Here is a 20,969-nt window from a genome sequence, read left to right as displayed (position 1 = left end):
TTCCTTCATCTTGGAATTTTAGGATGCAGGAGATGAATCACAACTGGAAGTGGATAAGGTTAATTCCTTCATCTTGGAATTTTATGGTGCAAGAGGTAAATCAAAACTGGAAGTGGATAAGGTTAATTCCTTCATCTTGGAATTTTAGGGTGCAAGAGATGAATCAAAACTGGAAGTGGATAAGGTTAATTCCTTTATCTTGGAATTTTAGGATGCAGGAGATGAATCACAACTGGAAGTGGATAAGGTTAATTCCTTCATCTTGGAATTTTAGGATGCAGGAGATGAATCACAACTGAAAGTGGATAAGGTTAATTCCTTCATCTTGGAATTTTAGGATGCAGGAGATGAATCACAACTGGAAGTGGATAAGGTTAATTCCTTCATCTTGGAATTTTAGGATGCAGGAGATGAATCACAAGTGGAAGTGGATAAGGTTAATTCCTTCATCTTGGAATTTTAGGATGCAAGAGATGAATCAAAATTGGAAGTGGATAAGGTTAATTCCTTCATCTTGGAATTTTAGGATGCAGGAGATGAATCAAAACTGGAAGTGGATAAGGTTAATTCCTTCATCTTGGAATTTTAGGATGCAGAAGATGAATCAAAACTGGAAATGGATAAGGTTAATTCCTTCATCTTGGAATTTTACGATGCAGGAGATGAATCAAAACTGGAAGTGGATAAGGTTAATTCCTTCATCTTGGAATTTTAGGATGCAAGAGATGAATCACAACTGGAAGTGGATAAGGTTAATTCATTCATCTTGGAATTTTAGGATGCAAGAGATGAATCAAAACTGGAAGTGGATAAGGTTAATTCCTTCATCTTGGAATTTTAGGATGCAAGAGATGAATCACAACTGGAAGTGGATAAGGTTAATTCCTTCATCTTGGAATTTTAGGATGCAAGAGATGAATCACAACTGGAAGTGGATAAGGTTAATTCCTTCATCTTGGAATTTTAGGATGCAAGAGATGAATCAAAACTGGAAGTGGATAAGGTTAATTTTTTCATCTTGGAATTTTAGGATGCAAGAGATGAATCAAAACTGGAAGTGGATAAGGTTAATTCCTTCATCTTGGAATTTTAGGATGCAGGAGATGAATCAAAACTGGAAGTGGATAAGGTTATTTCCTTCATCTTGGAATTTTAGGATGCAGGAGATGAATCAAAACTGGAAGTGGATAAGGTTAATTCCTTCATCTTGGAATTTTAGTATGCAAGAGATGAATCAAAACTGAAAGTGGATAAGGTTAATTCCTTCATCTTGGAATTTTAGGATGCAAGAGATGAATCAAAATTGGAAGTGGATAAGGTTAATTCCTTCATCTTGGAATTTTAGGATGCAGGAGATGAATCAAAACTGGAAGTGGATAAGGTTATGTCTTTCATCTTGGAATTTTAGGATGCAAGAGATGAATCAAAACTGGAAGTGGATAAGGTTAATTCCTTCATCTTGGAATTTTAGGATGCAGGAGATGAATCAAAACTGGAAGTGGATAAGGTTAATTCCTTCATCTTGGAATTTTAGGATGCAGGAGATGAATCAAAACTGGAAGTGGATAAGGTTAATTCCTTCATCTTGGAATTTTAGGATGCAAGAGATGAATCACAACTGGAAGTGGATAAGGTTAATTCCTTCATCTTGGAATTTTAAGATGCAGGAGATGAATCACAACTGGAAGTGAATAAGGTTAATTCCTTCATCTTGGAATTTTAGGATGCAAGAGATGAACCAAAACTTTAAGTGGATAAGGTTAATTCCTTCATCTTGGAATTTTAGGATGCAGGAGATGAATCACAACTGGAAGTGGATAAGGTTAATTCCTTCATCTTGGAATTTTGGGATGCAAGAGATGAATCCAAACTGGAAGTGGATAAGGTTAATTCCTTCATCTTGGAATTTTAGGATGCAGGAGATGAATCACAACTGGAAGTGGATAAGGTTAATTCCTTCATCTTGGAATTTTAGGGTGCAAGAGATGAATCAAAACTGGAAGTGGATAAGGTTAATTCCTTTATCTTGGAATTTTAGGATGCAGGAGATGAATCACAACTGGAAGTGGATAAGGTTAATTCCTTCATCTTGGAATTTTAGGATGCAGGAGATGAATCACAACTGGAAGTGGATAAGGTTAATTCCTTCATCTTGGAATATTAGGATGCAGGAGATGAATCACAACTGGAAGTGGATAAGGTTAATTCCTTCATCTTGGAATTTTAGGATGCAGGAGATGAATCACAACTGGAAGTGGATAAGGTTAATTCCTTCATCTTGGAATTTTAGGATGCAAGGGATGAATAAAAATTGGAAGTGGATAAGGTTAATTCCTTCATCTTGGAATTTTAGGATGCAGGAGATGAATCACAACTGGAAGTGGATAAGGTTAATTCCTTCATCTTGGAATTTTATGGTGCAAGAGGTAAATCAAAACTGGAAGTGGATAAGGTTAATTCCTTCATCTTGGAATTTTAGGGTGCAAGAGATGAATCAAAACTGGAAGTGGATAAGTTTAATTCCTTTATCTTGGAATTTTAGGATGCAGGAGATGAATCACAACTGGAAGTGGATAAGGTTAATTCCTTCATCTTGGAATTTTAGGATGCAGGAGATGAATCACAACTGGAAGTGGATAAGGTTAATTCCTTCATCTTGGAATTTTAGGATGCAAGAGATGAATCAAAATTGGAAGTGGATAAGGTTAATTCCTTCATCTTGGAATTTTAGGATGCAGGAGATGAATCAAAACTGGAAGTGGATAAGGTTAATTCCTTCATCTTGGAATTTTAGGATGCAGAAGATGAATCAAAACTGGAAATGGATAAGGTTAATTCCTTCATCTTGGAATTTTAGGATGCAGGAGATGAATCAAAACTGGAAGCGGATAAGGTTAATTCCTTCATCTTGGAATTTTAGGATGCAGGAGATGAATCAAAACTGGAAGTGGATAAGGTTAATTCCTTCATCTTGGAATTTTAGGATGCAAGAGATGAATCAAAACTGGAAGTGGATAAGGTTAATTCCTTCATCTTGGAATTTTAGGATGCAGGAGATGAATCACAACTGGAAGTGCATAAGGTTAATTCCTTCATCTTGGAATTTTAGGATGCAGGAGATGAATCACAACTGGAAGTGGATAAGGTTAATTCCTTCATCTTGGAATTTTAGGATGCAGGAGATGAATCAAAACTGGAAGTGTATAAGGTTAATTCCTTCATCTTGGAATTTTAGGATGCAAGAGATGAATCACAACTGGAAGTGTATAAGGTTAATTCCTTCATCTTGGAATTTTAGGATGCAAGAGATGAATCACAACTGGAAGTGGATAAGGTTAATTCCTTCATCTTGGAATTTTAGGATGCAAGAGATGAATCACAACTGGAAGTGGATAAGGTTAATTCCTTCATCTTGGAATTTTAGGATGCAAGAGATGAATCACAACTGGAAGTGGATAAGGTTAATACCTTCATCTTGGAATTTTAGGATGCAAGAGATGAATCAGAACTGGAAGTGGATAAGGTTAATTCCTTCATCTTGGAATTTTAGGATGCAGGAGATGAACCAAAACTTTAAGTGGATAAGGTTAATTCCTTCATCTTGGAATTTTAGGATGCAGGAGATGAATCAGAACTGGAAGTGGATAAGGTTAATACCTTCATCTTGGAATTTTGGGATGCAAGAGATGAATCCAAACTGGAAGTGGATAAGGTTAATTCCTTCATCTTGGAATTTTAGGATGCAGGAGATGAATCACAACTGGAAGTGGATAAGGTTAATTCCTTCATCTTGGAATTTTCGGGTGCAAGAGATGAATCAAAACTGGAAGTGGATAAGGTTAATTCCTTTATCTTGGAATTTTAGGATGCAGGAGATGAATCACAACTGGAAGTGGATAAGGTTAATTCCTTCATCTTGGAATTTTAGGATGCAGGAGATGAATCACAACTGGAAGTGGATAAGGTTAATTCCTTTATGTTGGAATTTTAGGATGCAGGAGATGAATCACAACTGGAAGTGGATAAGGTTAATTCCTTCATGTTGGAATTTTAGGATGCAGGAGATGAATCACAACTGGAAGTGGATAAGGTTAATTCCTTCATCTTGGAATTTTAGGATGCAAGAGATGAATAAAAATTGGAAGTGGATAAGGTTAATTCCTTCATCTTGGAATTTTAGGATGCAGGAGATGAATCACAACTGGAAGTGGATAAGGGTAATTCCTTCATCTTGGAATTTTAGGGTGCAAGAGGTAAATCAAAACTGGAAGTGGATAAGGTTAATTCCTTCATCTTGGAATTTTAGGATGCAGGAGATGAACCACAACTGGAAGTGGATAAGGTTAATTCCTTCATCTTGGAATTTTAGGATGCAGGAGATGAATCACAACTGGAAGTGGATAAGGTTAATTCCTTCATCTTGGAATTTTAGGGTGCAAGAGATGAATCAAAACTGGAAGTGGATAAGGTTAATTCCTTATCTTGGAATTTTAGGATGCAGGAGATGAATCAAAACTGGAAGTGGATAAGGTTAATTCCTTCATCTTGGAATTTTAAGATGCAAGAGATGAATCAAAACTGGAAGTGGATAAGGTTAATTCCTTTATCTTGGAATTTTAGGATGCAGGAGATGAATCAAAACTGGAAGTGGATAAGGTTAATTCTTTCATCTTGGAATTTTAGGATGCAAGAGATGAATCACAACTGGAAGTGGATAAGGTTAATTCCTTCATCTTGGAATTTTAGGGTGCAAGAGATGAATCAAAACTGGAAGTGGATAAGGTTAATTCCTTCATCTTGGAATTTTAGGATGCAGGAGATGAATCACAACTGGAAGTGGATAAGGTTAATTCCTTCATCTTGGAATTTTAGGATGCAAGAGATGAATCACAACTGGAAGTGGATAAGGTTAATTCCTTCATCTTGGAATTTTAGGATGCAGAAGATGAATCACAACTGGAAGTGGATAAGGTTAATTCGTTCATCTTGGAATTTTAGGGTGCAGGAGATGAATCAAAACTGGAAGTGGATAAGGTTAATTCCTTCATCTTGGAATTTTAGGATTCAAGAGTTGAATCACAACTGGAAATGGATAAGGTTAATTCCTTCATCTTGGAATTTTAGGATGCAAGAGATGAATCACAACAGGAAGTGAATAAGCTTAATTCCTTCATCTTGGAATTTTAGGATGCAAGAGATGAATCACAACTGGAAGTGGATAAGGTTAATTCCTTCATCTTGGAATTTTAGGATGCAGGAGATGAATCACAACTGGAAGTGGATAAGGTTAATTCTTTCATCTTGGAATTTTAGGGTGCAAGAGATGAATCACAACTGGAAGTGGATAAGGTTAATTCCTTCATCTTGGAATTTTAGGGTGCAGGAGATGAATCAAAACTGGAAGTGGATAAGGTTAATTCCTTCATCTTGGAATTTTAGGATTCAAGAGTTGAATCACAACTGGAAGTGGATAAGGTTAATTCCTTCATCTTGGAATTTTAGGATGCAAGAGATGAATCACAACTGGAAGTGGATAAGGTTAATTCCTTCATCTTGGAATTTTAGGATGCAGGAGATGAATCACAACTGGAAGTGGATAAGGTTAATTCTTTCATCTTGGAATTTTAGGGTGCAAGAGATGAATCACAACTGGAAGTGGATAAGGTTAATTCCTTCATCTTGGAATTTTAGGATGCAAGAGATGAATCAAAACTGGAAGTGGATAAGGTTAATTCCTTCATCTTGGAATTTTAGGATGCAGGAGATGAATCAAAACTGGAAGTGGATAAGGTTATTTCCTTCATCTTGGAATTTTAGGATGCAGGAGATGAATCAAAACTGGAAGTGGATAAGGTTAATTCCTTCATCTTGGAATTTTAGTATGCAAGAGATGAATCAAAACTGGAAGTGGATAAGGTTAATTCCTTCATCTTGGAATTTTAGGATGCAAGAGATGAATCAAAATTGGAAGTGGATAAGGTTAATTCCTTCATCTTGGAATTTTAGGATGCAGGAGATGAATCAAAACTGGAAGTGGATAAGGTTAATTCCTTCATCTTGGAATTTTAGGATGCAAGAGATGAATCACAACTGGAAGTGGAAAAGGTTAATTCCTTCATCTTGGAATTTTGGGATGCAAGAGATGAATCCAAACTGGAAGTGGATAAGGTTAATTCCTTCATCTTGGAATTTTAGGATGCAGGAGATGAATCACAACTGGAAGTGGATAAGGTTAGTTCCTTCATCTTGGAATTTTAGGGTGCAAGAGATGAATCAAAACTGGAAGTGGATAAGGTTAATTCCTTTATCTTGGAATTTTAGGATGCAGGAGATGAATCACAACTGGAAGTGGATAAGGTTATTTCCTTCATTTTGGAATTTTAGGATGCAAGAGATGAATCAAAACTGGAAGTGGATAAGGTTAATTCCTTTATCTTGGAATTTTAGGATGCAGGAGATGAATCACAACTGGAAGTGGATAAGGTTAATTCCTTCATCTTGGAATTTTAGGATGCAGGAAATGAATCACAACTGGAAGTGGATAAGGTTAATTCCTTCATGTTGGAATTTTAGGATGCAGGAGATGAATCACAACTGGAAGTGGATAAGGTTAATTCCTTCATCTTGGAATTTTAGGATGCAAGAGATGAATCACAACTGGAAGTGGATAAGGTTAATTCCTTCATCTTGGAATTTTAGGATGCAGGAGATGAATCAAAACTGGAAGTGGATAAGGTTAATTCCTTCATCTTGGAATTTTAGGATGCAGGAGATGAATCAAAACTGGAAGTGGATAAGGTTAATTCCTTCATCTTGGAATTTTAGGATGCAAGAGATGAATCACAACTGGAAGTGGATAAGGTTAATTTCTTCATCTTGGAATTTTAAGATGCAGGAGATGAATCACAACTGGAAGTGAATAAGGTTAATTCCTTCATCTTGGAATTTTAGGATGCAAGAGATGAACCAAAACTTTAAGTGGATAAGGTTAATTCCTTCATCTTAAAATTTTAGGATGCAGGAGATGAATCACAACTGGAAGTGGATAAGGTTAGTTCCTTCATCTTGGAATTTTGGGATGCTAGAGATGAATCCAAACTGGAAGTGGATAAGGTTAATTCCTTCATCTTGGAATTTTAGGATGCATGAGATGAATCACAACTGGAAGTGGATAAGGTTAATTCCTTCATCTTGGAATTTTAGGGTGCAAGAGATGAATCAAAAATGGAAGTGGATAAGGTTAATTCCTTTATCTTGGAATTTTAGGATGCAGGAGATGAATCACAACTGGAAGTGGATAAGGTTAATTCCTTCATCTTGGAATTTTAGGATGCAGGAGATGAATCACAACTGGAAGTGGATAAGGTTAATTCCTTCATTTTGGAATTTTAGGATGCAGGAGATGAATCACAACTGGAAGTGGATAAGGTTAATTCCTTCATCTTGGAATTTTAGGATGCAGGAGATGAATCACAACTGGAAGTGGATAAGGTTAATTCCTTCATCTTGGAATTTTAGGATGCAAGAGATGAATAAAAATTGGAAGTGGATAAGGTTAATTCCTTCATCTTGGAATTTTAGGATGCAGGAGATGAATCACAACTGGAAGTGGATAAGGTTAATTCCTTCATCTTTGAATTTTGGGATGCAAGAGATGAATCCAAACTGGAAGTGGATAAGGTTAATTCCTTCATCTTGGAATTTTAGGATGCAGGAGATGAATCACAACTGGAAGTGGATAAGGTTAATTCCTTCATCTTGGAATTTTAGGGTGCAAGAGATGAATCAAAACTGGAAGTGGATAAGGTTAATTCCTTTATCTTGGAATTTTAGGATGCAGGAGATGAATCAAAACTGGAAGTGGATAAGGTTATTTCCTTCATTTTGGAATTTTAGGATGCAGGAGATGAATCACATCTGGAAGTGGATAAGGTTAATTCCTTCATCTTGGAATTTTAGGATGCAGGAGATGAATCACAACTGGAAGTGGATAAGGTTAATTCCTTCATCTTGGAATTTTAGGATGCAGGAGATGAATCACAACTGGAAGTGGATAAGGTTAATTCCTTCATCTTGGAATTTTAGGATGCAAGAGATGAATCACAACTGGAAGTGGATAAGGTTAATTCCTTCATCTTGGAATTTTAGGATGCAGGAGATGAATCACAACTGGAAGTGGATAAGGTTAATTCCTTCATCTTGGAATTTTATGGTGCAAGAGGTAAATCACAACTGGAAGTGGATAAGGTTAATTCCTTCATCTTGGAATTTTAGGGTGCAAGAGGTAAATCAAAACTGGAAGTGGATAAGGTTAATTCCTTCATCTTGGAATTTTAGGGTGCAGGAGATGAATCACAACTGGAAGTGGATAAGGTTAATTCCTTCATCTTGGAATTTTAGGATGCAGGAGATGAATCACAACTGGAAGTGGATAAGGTTAATTCCTTCATCTTGGAATTTTAGGATGCAGGAGATGAATCACAACTGGAAGTGGATAAGGTTAATTCCTTCATCTTGGAATTTTAGGATGCAGGAGATGAATCACAACTGGAAGTGGATAAGGTTAATTCCTTCATCTTGGAATTTTAGGATGCAAGAGATGAATCACAACTGGAAGTGGATAAGGTTAATTCCTTCATCTTGGAATTTTAGGATGCAAGAGATGAATCACAACTGGAAGTGGATAAGGTTAATTCCTTCATCTTGGAATTTTAGGATGCAGAAGATGAATCAAAACTAGAAGTGGATAAGGTTAATTCCTTCATCTTGGAATTTTAGGATGCAGGAGATGAATCAAAAATGGAAATGGATAAGGTTAATTCCTTCATCTTGGAATTTTAGGATGCAGGAGATGAATCAAAAATGGAAGTGAATAAGGTTAATTCCTTCATCTTGGAATTTTAGGATGCAAGAGATGAATCACAACTGGAAGTGAATAAGGTTAATTCCTTCATCTTGGAATTTTAGGATGCAGGAGATGAATCACAACTGGAAGTGGATAAGGTTAATTCCTTCATCTTGGAATTTTAGGATGCAGGAGATGAATCCAAACTGGAAGTGGATAAGGTTAATTCCTTCATCTTGGAATTTTAGGATGCAGGAGATGAATCCAAACTGGAAGTGGATAAGGTTAATTCCTTCATCTTGGAATTTTAGGGTGCAAGAGATGAATCACAACTGGAAGTGGATAAGGTTAATTCCTTTATCTTGGAATTTTAGGATGCGGGAGATGAATCACAACTGGAAGTGGATAAGGTTAATTCCTTCATCTTGGAATTTTAGGATGCAGGAGATGAATCACAACTGGAAGTGGATAAGGTTAATTCCTTCATCTTGGAATTTTAGGATGCAGGAGATGAATCACAACTGGAAGTGGATAAGGTTAATTCCTTTATGTTGGAATTTTAGGATGCAGGAGATGAATCACAACTGGAAGTGGATAAGGTTAATTCCTTCATCTTGGAATTTTAGGATGCAGGAGATGAATCACAACTGGAAGTGGATAAGGTTAATTCCTTCATCTTGGAATTTTAGGATGCAAGAGATGAATCAAAACTGGAAGTGGATAAGGTTAATTCCTTCATCTTGGAATTTTAGGATGCAGGAGATGAATCAAAACTGGAAGTGGATAAGGTTATTTCCTTCATCTTGGAATTTTAGGATGCAGGAGATGAATCAAAACTGGAAGTGGATAAGGTTATTTCCTTCATCTTGGAATTTTAGGATGCAGGAGATGAATCAAAACTGGAAGTGGATAAGGTTAATTCCTTCATCTTGGAATTTTATGATGCAAGAGATGAATCAAAACTGGAAGTGGATAAGGTTAATTCCTTCATCTTGGAATTTTATGATGCAAGAGATGAAACAAAATTGGAAGTGGATAAGGTTAATTCCTTCATCTTGGAATTTTAGGATGCAGGAGATGAATCACAACTGGAAGTGGATAAGGTTAATTCCTTCATCTTGGAATTTTAGGATGCAAGAGATGAATCACAACTGGAAGTGGATAAGGTTAATTCCTTCATCTTGGAATTTTAGGATGCAGGAGATGAATCAAAACTGGAAGTGGATAAGGTTAATTCCTTCATCTTGGAATTTTAGGATGCAGGAGATGAATCAAAACTGGAAGTGGATAAGGTTAATTCCTTCATCTTGGAATTTTAGGATGCAAGAGATGAATCACAACTGGAAGTGGATAAGGTTAATTTCTTCATCTTGGAATTTTAAGATGCAGGAGATGAATCACAACTGGAAGTGGATAAGGTTAATTCCTTCATTTTGGAATTTTAGGATGCAGGAGATGAATCACAACTGGAAGTGGATAAGGTTAATTCCTTCATCTTGGAATTTTAGGATGCAGGAGATGAATCACAACTGGAAGTGGATAAGGTTAATTCCTTCATCTTGGAATTTTAGGATGCAAGAGATGAATAAAAATTGGAAGTGGATAAGGTTAATTCCTTCATCTTGGAATTTTAGGATGCAGGAGATGAATCACAATTGGAAGTGGATAAGGTTAATTCCTTCATCTTGGAATTTTGGGATGCAAGAGATGAATCCAAACTGGAAGTGGATAAGGTTAATTCCTTCATCTTGGAATTTTAGGATGCAGGAGATGAATCACAACTGGAAGTGGATAAGGTTAATTCCTTCATCTTGGAATTTTAGGGTGCAAGAGATGAATCAAAACTGGAAGTGGATAAGGTTAATTCCTTTATCTTGGAATTTTAGGATGCAGGAGATGAATCAAAACTGGAAGTGGATAAGGTTATTTCCTTCATTTTGGAATTTTAGGGTGCAAGAGATGAATCAAAACTGGAAGTGGATAAGGTTAATTCCTTTATCTTGGAATTTTAGGATGCAGGAGATGAATCAAAACTGGAAGTGGATAAGGTTATTTCCTTCATTTTGGAATTTTAGGATGCAGGAGATGAATCACATCTGGAAGTGGATAAGGTTAATTCCTTCATCTTGGAATTTTAGGATGCAGGAGATGAATCACAACTGGAAGTGGATAAGGTTAATTCCTTCATCTTGGAATTTTAGGATGCAAGAGATGAATCACAACTGGAAGTGGATAAGGTTAATTCCTTCATCTTGGAATTTTATGGTGCAAGAGGTAAATCACAACTGGAAGTGGATAAGGTTAATTCCTTCATCTTGGAATTTTAGGGTGCAAGAGGTAAATCACAACTGGAAGTGGATAAGGTTAATTCCTTCATCTTGGAATTTTAGGGTGCAAGAGGTAAATCAAAACTGGAAGTGGATAAGGTTAATTCCTTCATCTTGGAATTTTAGGATGCAGGAGATGAATCACAACTGGAAGTGGATAAGGTTAATTCCTTCATCTTGGAATTTTAGGATGCAGGAGATGAATCACAACTGGAAGTGGATAAGGTTAATTCCTTCATCTTGGAATTTTAGGATGCAGGAGATGAATCACAACTGGAAGTGGATAAGGTTAATTCCTTCATCTTGGAATTTTAGGATGCAAGAGATGAATCACAACTGGAAGTGGATAAGGTTAATTCCTTCATCTTGGAATTTTAGGATGCAAGAGATGAATCACAACTGGAAGTGGATAAGGTTAATTCCTTCATCTTGGAATTTTAGGATGCAGAAGATGAATCAAAACTAGAAGTGGATAAGGTTAATTCCTTCATCTTGGAATTTTAGGATGCAGGAGATGAATCAAAAATGGAAATGGATAAGGTTAATTCCTTCATCTTGGAATTTTAGGATGCAGGAGATGAATCAAAAATGGAAGTGAATAAGGTTAATTCCTTCATCTTGGAATTTTAGGATGCAAGAGATGAATCACAACTGGAAGTGAATAAGGTTAATTCCTTCATCTTGGAATTTTAGGATGCAGGAGATGAATCACAACTGGAAGTGGATAAGGTTAATTCCTTCATCTTGGAATTTTAGGATGCAGGAGATGAATCCAAACTGGAAGTGGATAAGGTTAATTCCTTCATCTTGGAATTTTAGGGTGCAAGAGATGAATCCAAACTGGAAGTGGATAAGGTTAATTCCTTCATCTTGGAATTTTAGGGTGCAAGAGATGAATCACAACTGGAAGTGGATAAGGTTAATTCCTTTATCTTGGAATTTTAGGATGCGGGAGATGAATCACAACTGGAAGTGGATAAGGTTAATTCCTTCATCTTGGAATTTTAGGATGCAGGAGATGAATCACAACTGGAAGTGGATAAGGTTAATTCCTTCATCTTGGAATTTTAGGATGCAGGAGATGAATCACAACTGGAAGTGGATAAGGTTAATTCCTTTATGTTGGAATTTTAGGATGCAGGAGATGAATCACAACTGGAAGTGGATAAGGTTAATTCCTTCATCTTGGAATTTTAGGATGCAGGAGATGAATCACAACTGGAAGTGGATAAGGTTAATTCCTTCATCTTGGAATTTTAGGATGCAAGAGATGAATCAAAACTGGAAGTGGATAAGGTTAATTCCTTCATCTTGGAATTTTAGGATGCAGGAGATGAATCAAAACTGGAAGTGGATAAGGTTATTTCCTTCATCTTGGAATTTTAGGATGCAGGAGATGAATCAAAACTGGAAGTGGATAAGGTTATTTCCTTCATCTTGGAATTTTAGGATGCAGGAGATGAATCAAAACTGGAAGTGGATAAGGTTAATTCCTTCATCTTGGAATTTTATGATGCAAGAGATGAATCAAAACTGGAAGTGGATAAGGTTAATTCCTTCATCTTGGAATTTTATGATGCAAGAGATGAAACAAAATTGGAAGTGGATAAGGTTAATTCCTTCATCTTGGAATTTTAGGATGCAGGAGATGAATCACAACTGGAAGTGGATAAGGTTAATTCCTTCATCTTGGAATTTTAGGATGCAAGAGATGAATCACAACTGGAAGTGGATAAGGTTAATTCCTTCATCTTGGAATTTTAGGATGCAGGAGATGAATCAAAACTGGAAGTGGATAAGGTTAATTCCTTCATCTTGGAATTTTAGGATGCAGGAGATGAATCAAAACTGGAAGTGGATAAGGTTAATTCCTTCATCTTGGAATTTTAGGATGCAAGAGATGAATCACAACTGGAAGTGGATAAGGTTAATTTCTTCATCTTGGAATTTTAAGATGCAGGAGATGAATCACAACTGGAAGTGAATAAGGTTAATTCCTTCATCTTGGAATTTTAGGATGCAAGAGATGAACCAAAACTTTAAGTGGATAAGGTTAATTCCTTCATCTTAAAATTTTAGGATGCAGGAGATGAATCACAACTGGAAGTGGATAAGGTTAATTACTTCATCTTGGAATTTTGGGATGCAAGAGATGAATCCAAACTGGAAGTGGATAAGGTTAATTCCTTCATCTTGGAATTTTAGGATGCAGGAGATGAATCACAACTGGAAGTGGATAAGGTTAATTCCTTCATCTTGGAATTTTAGGGTGCAAGAGATGAATCAAAACTGGAAGTGGATAAGGTTAATTCCTTTATCTTGGAATTTTAGGATGCAGGAGATGAATCACAACTGGAAGTGGATAAGGTTATTTCCTTCATCTTGGAATTTTAGGATGCAGGAGATGAATCACAACTGGAAGTGGATAAGGTTAATTCCTTCATCTTGGAATTTTAGGATGCAGGAGATGAATCAAAACTGGAAGTGGATAAGGTTAATTCCTTCATCTTGGAATTTTAGGATGCAAGAGATGAATCAAAACTGGAAGTGGATAAGGTTAATTCCTTCATCTTGGAATTTTAGGATGCAAGAGATGAATCAAAATTGGAAGTGGATAAGGTTAATTCCTTCATCTTGGAATTTTAGGATGCAGGAGATGAATCAAAACTGGAAGTGGATAAGGTTAATTCCTTCATCTTGGAATTTTAGGATGCAAGAGATGAATCAAAACTGGAAGTGGATAAGGTTAATTCCTTCATCTTGGAATTTTAGGATGCAGGAGATGAATCAAAACTGGAAGTGTATAAGGTTAATTCCTTCATCTTGGAATTTTAGGATGCAGGAGATGAATCAAAACTGGAAGTGGATAAGGTTAATTCCTTCATCTTGGAATTTTAGGATGCAAGAGATGAATCACAACTGGAAGTGGATAAGGTTAATTCCTTCATCTTGGAATTTTAAGATGCAGGAGATGAATCACAACTGGAAGTGAATAAGGTTAATTCCTTCATCTTGGAATTTTAGGATGCAAGAGATGAACCAAAACTTTAAGTGGATAAGGTTAATTCCTTCATCTTGGAATTTTAGGATGCAGGAGATGAATCACAACTGGAAGTGGATAAGGTTAATTCCTTCATCTTGGAATTTTGGGATGCAAGAGATGAATCCAAACTGGAAGTGGATAAGGTTAATTCCTTCATCTTGGAATTTTAGGATGCAGGAGATGAATCACAACTGGAAGTGGATAAGGTTAATTCCTTCATCTTGGAATTTTAGGGTGCAAGAGATGAATCAAAACTGGAAGTGGATAAGGTTAATTCCTTTATCATGGAATTTTAGGATGCAGGAGATGAATCACAACTGGAAGTGGATAAGGTTATTTCCTTCATCTTGGAATTTTAGGATGCAGGAGATGAATCACAACTGGAAGTGGATAAGGTTAATTCCTTCATCTTGGAATTTTAGGATGCAGGAGATGAATCACAACTGGAAGTGGATAAGGTTAATACCTTCATCTTGGAATTTTAGGATGGAGGAGATGAATCACAACTGGAAGTGGATAAGGTTAATTCCTTCATCTTGGAATTTTAGGATGCAAGAGATGAATAAAAATTGGAAGTGGATAAGGTTAATTCCTTCATCTTGGAATTTTAGGATGCAGGAGATGAATCACAACTGGAAGTGGATAAGGTTAATTCCTTCATCTTGGAATTTTATGGTGCAAGAGGTAAATCAAAACTGGAAGTGGATAAGGTTAATTCCTTCATCTTGGAATTTTAGGGTGCAAGAGATGAATCAAAACTGGAAGTGGATAAGGTTAATTCCTTTATCTTGGAATTTTAGGATGCAGGAGATGAATCACAACTGGAAGTGGATAAGGTTAATTCCTTCATCTTGGAATTTTAGGATGCAGGAGATGAATCACAACTGGAAGTGGATAAGGTTAATTCCTTCATCTTGGAATTTTAGGATGCAGGAGATGAATCAAAACTGGAAGTGGATAAGGTTAATTCCTTCATCTTGGAATTTTAGGATGCAAGAGATGAATCACAACTGGAAGTGGATAAGGTTAATTCCTTCATCTTGGAATTTTAGGATGCAAGAGATGAATCAAAACTGGAAGTGGATAAGGTTAATTCCTTCATCTTGGAATTTTAGGATGCAAGAGATGAATCAAAACTGGAAGTGGATAAGGTTAATTCCTTCATCTTGGAATTTTAGGATGCAGGAGATGAATCAAAACTGGAAGTGGATAAGGTTATTTCCTTCATCTTGGAATTTTAGGATGCAGGAGATGAATCAAAACTGGAAGTGGATAAGGTTAATTCCTTCATCTTGGAATTTTAGGATGCAAGAGATGAATCAAAACTGGAAGTGGATAAGGTTAATTCCTTCATCTTGGAATTTTAGGATGCAAGAGATGAATCAAAATTGGAAGTGGATAAGGTTAATTCCTTCATCTTGGAATTTTAGGATGCAGGAGATGAATCAAAACTGGAAGTGGATAAGGTTAATTCCTTCATCTTGGAATTTTAGGATGCAAGAGATGAATCAAAACTGGAAGTGGATAAGGTTAATTCCTTCATCTTGGAATTTTAGGATGCAGGAGATGAATCAAAACTGGAAGTGTATAAGGTTAATTCCTTCATCTTGGAATTTTAGGATGCAGGAGATGAATCAAAACTGGAAGTGGATAAGGTTAATTCCTTCATCTTGGAATTTTAGGATGCAAGAGATGAATCACAACTGGAAGTGGATAAGGTTAATTCCTTCATCTTGGAATTTTAAGATGCAGGAGATGAATCACAACTGGAAGTGAATAAGGTTAATTCCTTCATCTTGGAATTTTAGGATGCAAGAGATGAACCAAAACTTTAAGTGGATAAGGTTAATTCCTTCATCTTGGAATTTTAGGATGCAGGAGATGAATCACAACTGGAAGTGGATACGGTTAATTCCTTCATCTTGGAATTTTGGGATGCAAGAGATGAATCCAAACTGGAAGTGGATAAGGTTAATTCCTTCATCTTGGAATTTTAGGATGCAGGAGATGAATCACAACTGGAAGTGGATAAGGTTAATTCCTTCATCTTGGAATTTTAGGGTGCAAGAGATGAATCAAAACTGGAAGTGGATAAGGTTAATTCCTTTATCATGGAATTTTAGGATGCAGGAGATGAATCACAACTGGAAGTGGATAAGGTTATTTCCTTCATCTTGGAATTTTAGGATGCAGGAGATGAATCACAACTGGAAGTGGATAAGGTTAATTCCTTCATCTTGGAATTTTAGGATGCAGGAGATGAATCACAACTGGAAGTGGATAAGGTTAATACCTTCATCTTGGAATTTTAGGATGCAGGAGATGAATCACAACTGGAAGTGGATAAGGTTAATTCCTTCATCTTGGAATTTTAGGATGCAAGAGATGAATAAAAATTGGAAGTGGATAAGGTTAATTCCTTCATCTTGGAATTTTAGGATGCAGGAGATGAATCACAACTGGAAGTGGATAAGGTTAATTCCTTCATCTTGGAATTTTATGGTGCAAGAGGTAAATCAAAACTGGAAGTGGATAAGGTTAATTCCTTCATCTTGGAATTTTAGGGTGCAAGAGATGAATCAAAACTGGAAGTGGATAAGGTTAATTCCTTTATCTTGGAATTTTAGGATGCAGGAGATGAATCACAACTGGAAGTGGATAAGGTTAATTCCTTCATCTTGGAATTTTAGGATGCAGGAGATGAATCACAACTGGAAGTGGATAAGGTTAATTCCTTCATCTTGGAATTTTAGGATGCAGGAGATGAATCACAACTGGAAGTGGATAAGGTTAATTCCTTCATCTTTGAATTTTAGGATGCAGGAGATGAATCACAACTGGAAGTGGATAAGGTTAATTCCTTCATCTTTGAATTTTAGGATGCAGGAGATGAATCACAACTGGAAGTGGATAAGGTTAATTCCTTCATCTTGGAATTTTAGGATGCAGGAGATGAATCAAAATTTGAAGTGGATAAGGTTAATTCCTTCATCTTGGAATTTTAGGATGCAGGAGATGAATCACAACTGGAAGTGGATAAGGTTAATTCCTTCATCTTGGAATTTTAGGATGCAGAAGATGAATCAAAAGTGGAAATGGATATGGTTAATTCATTCATCTTGGAATTTTAGGATGCAGGAGATGAATCAAAACTGGAAGCGGATAAGGTTAATTCCTTCATCTTGGAATTTTAGGATGCAGGAGATGAATCAAAACTGGAAGTGGATAAGGTTAATTCCTTCATCTTGGAATTTTAGGATGCAAGAGATGAATGAAAACTGGAAGTGGATAAGGTTAATTCCTTCATCTTGGAATTTTAGGATGCAGGAGATGAATCAAAACTGGAAGTGGATAAGGTTAATTCCTTCATCTTGGAATTTTAGTATGCAAGAGATGAATCAAAACTGGAAGTGGATAAGGTTAATTCCTTCATCTTGGAATTTTAGGATGCAAGAGATGAATCAAAATTGGAAGTGGATAAGGTTAATTCCTTCATCTTGGAATTTTAGGATGCAGGAGATGAATCAAAACTGGAAGTGGATAAGGTTAATTCCTTCATCTTGGAATTTTAGGATGCAAGAGATGAACCAAAACTTTAAGTGGATAAGGTTAATTCCTTCATCTTGGAATTTTAGGATGCAGGAGATGAATCACAACTGGAAGTGGATAAGGTTAATTCCTTCATCTTGGAATTTTGGGATGCAAGAGATGAATCCAAACTGGAAGTGGATAAGGTTAATTCCTTCATCTTGGAATTTTAGGATGCAGGAGATGAATCACAACTGGAAGTGGATAAGGTTAATTCCTTCATCTTGGAATTTTAGGATGCAGGAGATGAATCACAACTGGAAGTGGATAAGGTTAATTCCTTCATCTTGGAATTTTAGGGTGCAAGAGATGAATCAAAAATGGAAGTGGATAAGGTTAATTCCTTCATCTTGGAATTTTAGGATGCAGGAGATGAATCACAACTGGAAGTGGATAAGGTTAATTCCTTCATCTTTGAATTTTAGGATGCAGGAGATGAATCACAACTGGAAGTGGATAAGGTTAATTCCTTCATCTTGGAATTTTAGGATGCAGGAGATGAATCAAAATTGGAAGTGGATAAGGTTAATTCCTTCATCTTGGAATTTTAGGATGCAGGAGATGAATCACAACTGGAAGTGGATAAGGTTAATTCCTTCATCTTGGAATTTTAGGATGCAGAAGATGAATCAAAACTGGAAATGGATAAGGTTAATTCATTCATCTTGGAATTTTAGGATGCAGGAGATGAATCAAAACTGGAAGCGGATAAGGTTAATTCCTTCATCTTGGAATTTTAGGATGCAGGAGATGAATCAAAACTGGAAGTGGATAAGGTTAATTCCTTCATCTTGGAATTTTAGGATGCAAGAGATGAATGAAAACTGGAAGTGGATAAGGTTAATTCCTTCATCTTGGAATTTTAGGATGCAGGAGATGAATCAAAACTGGAAGTGGATAAGATTAATTCCTTCATCTTGGAATTTTAGTATGCAAGAGATGAATCAAAACTGGAAGTGGATAAGGTTAATTCCTTCATCTTGGAATTTTAGGATGCAAGAGATGAATCAAAATTGGAAGTGGATAAGGTTAATTCCTTCATCTTGGAATTTTAGGATGCAGGAGATGAATCAAAACTGGAAGTGGATAAGGTTAATTCCTTCATCTTGGAATTTTAGGATGCAAGAGATGAACCAAAACTTTAAGTGGATAAGGTTAATTCCTTCATCTTGGAATTTTAGGATGCAGGAGATGAATCACAACTGGAAGTGGATAAGGTTAATTCCTTCATCTTGGAATTTTGGGATGCAAGAGATGAATCCAAACTGGAAGTGGATAAGGTTAATTCCTTCATCTTGGAATTTTAGGATGCAGGAGATGAATCACAACTGGAAGTGGATAACGTTAATTCCTTCATCTTGGAATTTTAGGGTGCAAGAGATGAATCAAAACTGGAAGTTGATAAGGTTAATTCCTTTATCTAGGAATTTTAGGATGCAGGAGATGAATCACAACTGGAAGTGGATAAGGTTATTTCCTTCATCTTGGAATTTTAGGATGCAGGAGATGAATCACAACTGGAAGTGGATAAGGTTAATTCCTTCATCTTGGAATTTTAGGATGCAGGAGATGAATCACAACTGGAAGTGGATAAGGTTAATTCCTTCATCTTGGAATTTTAGGATGCAGGAGATGAATCACAACTGGAAGTGGATAAGGTTAATTCCTTCATCTTGGAATTTTAGGATGCAAGAGATGAATAAAAATTGGAAGTGGATAAGGTTAATTCCTTCATCTTGGAATTTTAGGATGCAGGAGATGAATCACAACTGGAAGTGGATAAGGTTAATTCCTTCATCTTGGAATTTTATGGTGCAAGAGGTAAATCAAAACTGGAAGTGGATAAGGTTAATTCCTTCATCTTGGAATTTTAGGGTGCAAGAGATGAATCAAAACTGGAAGTGGATAAGGTTAATTCCTTTATCTTGGAATTTTAGGATGCAGGAGATGAATCACAACTGGAAGTGGATAAGGTTAATTCCTTCATCTTGGAATTTTAGGATGCAGGAGATGAATCACAACTGGAAGTGGATAAGGTTAATTCCTTCATCTTGGAATTTTAGGATGCAGGAGATGAATCACAACTGGAAGTGGATAAGGTTAATTCCTTCATCTTGGAATTTTAGGATGCAGGAGATGAATCACAACTGGAAGTGGATAAGGTTAATTCCTTCATCTTGGAATTTTAGGATGCAAGAGATGAATCAAAATTGGAAGTGGATAAGGTTAATTCCTTCATCTTGGAATTTTAGGATGCAGGAGATGAATCAAAATTGGAAGTGGATAAGGTTAATTCCTTCATCTTGGAATTTTAGGATGCAGGAGATGAATCACAACTGGAAGTGGATAAGGTTAATTCCTTCATCTTGGAATTTTAGGATGCAGAAGATGAATCAAAACTGGAAATGGATAAGGTTAATTCATTCATCTTGGAATTTTAGGATGCAGGAGATGAATCAAAACTGGAAGCGGATAAGGTTAATTCCTTCATCTTGGAATTTTGGGATGCAGGAGATGAATCAAAACTGGAAGTGGATAAGGTTAATTCCTTCATCTTGGAATTTTAGGATGCAAGAGATGAATCAAAACTGGAAGTGGATAAGGTTAATTCCTTCATCTTGGAATTTTAGGATGCAGGAGATGAATCACAACTGGAAGTGCATAAGGTTAATTCCTTCATCTTGGAATTTTAGGATGCAGGAGATGAATCAAAACTGGAAGTGGATAAGGTTAATTCCTTCATCTTGGAATTTTAGGATGCAGGAGATGAATCAAAACTGGAAGTGTATAAGGTTAATTCCTTCATCTTGGAATTTTAGGATGCAGGAGATGAATCACAACTGGAAGTGGATAAGGTTAATTCCTTCATCTTGGAATTTTAGGATGCAAGAGATGAATCACAACTGGAAGTGGATAAGGTTAATTCCTTCATCTTGGAATTTTAGGATGCAAGAGATGAATCACAACTGGAAGTGGATAAGGTTAATTCCTTCATCTTGGAATTTTAGGATGCAAGAGATGAATCACAACTGGAAGTGGATAAGGTTAATACCTTCATCTTGGAATTTTAGGATGCAAGAGATGAATCAAAACTGGAAGTGGATAAGGTTAATTCCTTCATCTTGGAATTTTAGGATGCAGGAGATGAATCACAACTGGAAGTGAA

Source organism: Thermobia domestica, chromosome 15, assembly GCF_964235325.1.
Source record: "Thermobia domestica chromosome 15, izTheDome1.hap1.1, whole genome shotgun sequence".
Taxonomy (NCBI): domain Eukaryota; kingdom Metazoa; phylum Arthropoda; class Insecta; order Zygentoma; family Lepismatidae; genus Thermobia; species Thermobia domestica.
Note: the sequence above shows the minus strand (reverse complement) of the source record.